The sequence below is a fragment of the Marmota flaviventris genome, chromosome 2, assembly GCF_047511675.1.
Source record: "Marmota flaviventris isolate mMarFla1 chromosome 2, mMarFla1.hap1, whole genome shotgun sequence".
NCBI lineage: Eukaryota > Metazoa > Chordata > Mammalia > Rodentia > Sciuridae > Marmota > Marmota flaviventris.
This window is the reverse complement of record NC_092499.1, coordinates 147,489,983-147,494,278: the sequence shown is the minus strand read 5'-3', so window position 1 is coordinate 147,494,278 and position 4,296 is coordinate 147,489,983.

Below are 4,296 nucleotides of genomic sequence, written 5' to 3'. Positions count from 1 at the left end.
ATGTAAATCAATGTATGTGTAACTGATGTGATTCTGCAATCTGTATATGGGGTAAAAATGGGAGCTCATAACCCACTTGAATCAAAGTGTGAAATATGATATATCAAGAACTATGTACTGTTTTGAACAACCAACAATAAAAAATTAAAAAAAATGTATGGTGGATTTTCCTTCTTCTGCCTTCCCCATTTTTTTTTTAGGTCATAAATGAAGAATAAGTATTGTAGAGAGTAGGGAATACAAGGGGTCTATAGGGCCACAATGTGTAGGAGATGCTGTATACATCCATTCCAATGTGAAGGACACTCACTAGGATTTTTGTAACACCTGATGGCCTGTATTCTTCTTCTTTTCTTTTTTTTCTTTTTTCAGTGTTGAGGATCAAACCCATGTCCTCCTCTATGCTAGGTAAATGACCTATCACTAAGAAATCCCCCCCAAACCCTGGCCTGGATTCTTGAGTAATCTTTTCTTGTATCATTTAATGTCAGTCAGAATTCTATTGAACACACTCTTCTGCTCCAAAAGCACCCATTTTTGGTAAGGGTATGGAGGATTCCCCTGTGGCTGCCAGGGCTCCACTATTCCAGACACATCAACCCACAGGCAAGGAGACTCTTCATGTCAAACCATTTCACATTCGGTTTAGGTGTCATCAACAATGAGAATGTTATAGAAGGAAGTTAGATTTTCCCACATTTCCACCTTGGAAGATAGAAAAGCATGAGGAGATGGGTAACACTTTGAGGAATTCTGTAACAACCAATGCAGACTTCAGTGTGCCACAGAGAAATGTTTTACATTTGCCTGCCTGCAGATTTTATCCTGTGAACTTTATCTTTTCTGCTAAATAAGTTTTTCAGTGACTGTAAGTAACTACTGAATTAAAAAAATCTATAAAGTTCAGGATTCAGGTCTTCATTTGCATTGGAGTAGCCGGGAAAGGCCATGCCAGGACTAGCTAGTTATGAACTAAACTCATGGGACTCCTTTACTAAAAGGATGAGTCAGCTCTCTCTGACTTCCTTTTTGCAAAGAGGAGGTGACTGACTATTCTAATCTTTTAAAGGATGCTTTCACAGCTGTTTTCCCAATCATCTGAATGAATTTAAAAATTAGAGTTACTTAAACTGAGTGGATATTTCCTATTTACTATTCGTGTTTCAAGATTCATTTATAATTCCTCATAGTCCTAGTCAGAGGTTTTCAGGCTGGGCATGGTGTGTACATCTGTAATCTTAGCAATCCATGAGGATGATATAGGAGGATAGCAAGTTTGAGGTCAGCCTTATTCATTTAATGAGGCTCTGTCACAAAATAAAGAAAATAAAGAAATAAAATGAAAAGGGGCTGGGGATGTAGCTCAGTGTTAAAGCAACCCTGGGTTCAATACCCAGTAGTAAAACAAAACAAAACCTAGAGGCTTTGAGTTTGTATAGACCTGATGTGGGATGATACCTTGACTATTACTAGGCTGTAATTAGAATAAGTTGTACTCCATGTATGTATAATATGTCAAAATACACTTACTGACACGTATATCTAAAAAGAACAAAAATTTAATCTATAATTTAAAATAAATTAATAAAAAGAAAAAAAATAATAATTTAACGGGGCTGTAGGACATAGGCAAACTATAAAACAGAGAAAAACCTGAACAAACACTCTAGTTTCATTTGCTTGTAATTACTTACTTTTATCACTGATTTTGAAAGCCACTTAGCTAACCAGTAAAGCATCAGAACTCCCATTTGCTTTGTTCTGACTCATGGTCACTGAGTTAATGATTGTTTAAATTGTTTTTCAGGAATTTGAAGGTAGCTTTGTCTCCCTCAAACCAGTAGAAGCCTCTGACCCCCTCACTTGAGCCTTTGCAAATGTTTGATGGGAGACCTTTTGACATCAGAGACCCAAAACTGTACCTGGAGATCATGCAAAACCTGCCATTTTCCAAACACACTTCCCATGAAGAGCCAAGAAGTCTAATGATGTATGTGCATGTTGATGTCATTCCTTCTTACTCCAATAGCCTTTTCCTACTCCTTATACCACCCTGCCTCTTTATCTGAAAAACACCCCAAAGCCCTATCCCCAGGAAGGAAGATTTAAGACTTGGCCTTCCATTCACAGCCACCATGTGAACAGACTCCCTTTTGTGAAATTCCTTGTTTCAGTGATTGATGTACTGTGCATGAGTCTGGTTTGGTATCAGTTATTTCCCTCACATTTAAGCCATATTTTCCACTCCAATAACATACGAACAATGGAACAAAAGGTTTTTAATATTAGGTATTCTATCTCACAGAATCCTAGGTTCACTGTAGGTGCTCAGAAAAGATCAATGGAACCTGAATTTGGCTAGTGACTAAAGAATCAGGAGGATATCAGAATCTGATGGGTAAGAAGGGACTCTTGTCATATTCAATTAATTATTCCTCAGTTGTCCTCAACATTGTATGACCAATGCACCCAACTCACTCTTGTAGTTAACATGATAGTAACTCATTTTAGATACTCACTTTTTTTTCAGGGCTGCCTTTCCATTAATGTTTCTTAGATACCTACAGTCTGTGTGTTCAGGGTGGTGGAAAATGAGAGAGAAGAATTAAAGATGGTTTAAAAATGGAGTATGCTTTGAAGAATTCATATGAAATGAGCTACCTATGAATAAAAATGGTGCATGGTGGTAAGAATGCTTATAGAGATGACAGTGTGGGGGCAGAAAAATGGTTCTTTGTCTCCTGAGGCCATATTTTTCTGGGGGATGCCACCTGTTTTTTCCTTAGTCACCTGCACATTGCCACCACCTACTTGAGAGCTCTACCAATCCAAGTTGAATGACTGAATGAATACACGGGTAACCTCCACCCAGAAACTGCCAGTTCTTATCACAGAACTGCACCCACACATACTGAAACATTTCTCATTTGAATCAATTTGCAGAGTAGTTTTTTTCTCCATTCCTTTCTTTAAATAGGTTTTTTTTTAACAAATGAAAAGCACTACAAAGCAAAAATTATAATACAGCACATGCTAAAATGTTACTGAAATGGAAAAAAAAAATCTTAAACTATACAACTGTTATGGAATAGCAAGAGAGATGGTAAAGAAAGCTAATCAGCAGACACAGAGGGGAGATCTAATGGAGTTTTCCCAAAGCTTTCTATTCTAGATAGCCCTTCTCACAACCCTCAGGCCTGCTTACCTACTATGAAGGAAACATTAGGAGCTAAACTCAGAGCACAAGATGGGTATTTAACAATGCAATGAGAAATTCTCTTTCTCTCTGCTGCATGCTTTGATGGCAAGGAGAAAGCTTGCTGGTTGTTGCTTTCATCTAAAGAAACTCCTAGAAAAGCAATGAAATATGAATTTCTATCCCTGGGACATCCTCCCTTCCTTCATCCTGTATTTTGAGCAATGCCTGAGCATCCACCCACCAGATAGCCTTGCAACTAGCTGCTGGCCACTATAGGCTTTGTACCCATTAACCCTGAGGACTATTTGTCCTGCTGAAATATTAGGAAGAAGAAACTGCTGCTCAGTAACTTCAGTTTCAGTCAATAAACCTCAAATACCGAGTTCTCCATCTCACAGTAGGAAACCACTGTCTAATTTACTATCTGCTCCCTATAGTGTCAGGCCCCAGTAATGTTTTCTTATTTGAGTTCATCACCTGATTTAGGAATGCCCCATGTTTTTGGTCACCTAAAACTTCTTCCTTTTTTTTTTTTTTAAGGACAATTCTGAGTGACATTAACTGAAGCATGGTGACCAGAGCACCGAATACACTTTGCAAGTGTCTTGCGTTTACGATGCACTTTCATATGCATGATGTTATTTGAGTTTCACTACCTTTTCAGGCCAGTGGACAGGGATTGTTATCCATATTTTACTGCTCAAGAAGCAGTGACTCAGAGAAGCCATTTGATTTACCAAACCTGAACCCCATGACTAGTAGGAAGGAGTTTGGGCACAGACCTAATTATTTGACTCTGATTTTCATTCAAACAAACTCCAGCACAGGGAAAATCAGTCCTTTTGGTTGGGGAATTCTGAGCAGAAAAGAATGAACCAATACTGAAAATATGAATCTCGAATGGAATATTTTCCAATCATCACCATTACAGTGGAATATTGATTTTTCTTTCAACATCTCCGTAGAAAAGTCACCCAGATATTTGCTGACACTTCTTTTTCTTCAAATACCCCATAGCAAACAAATTAGCTAACCAATAGTCCATAGTGTTAATTATGTTTTCCTGGGGAATAGTAAGAATCTAAGCTTGGATGGGA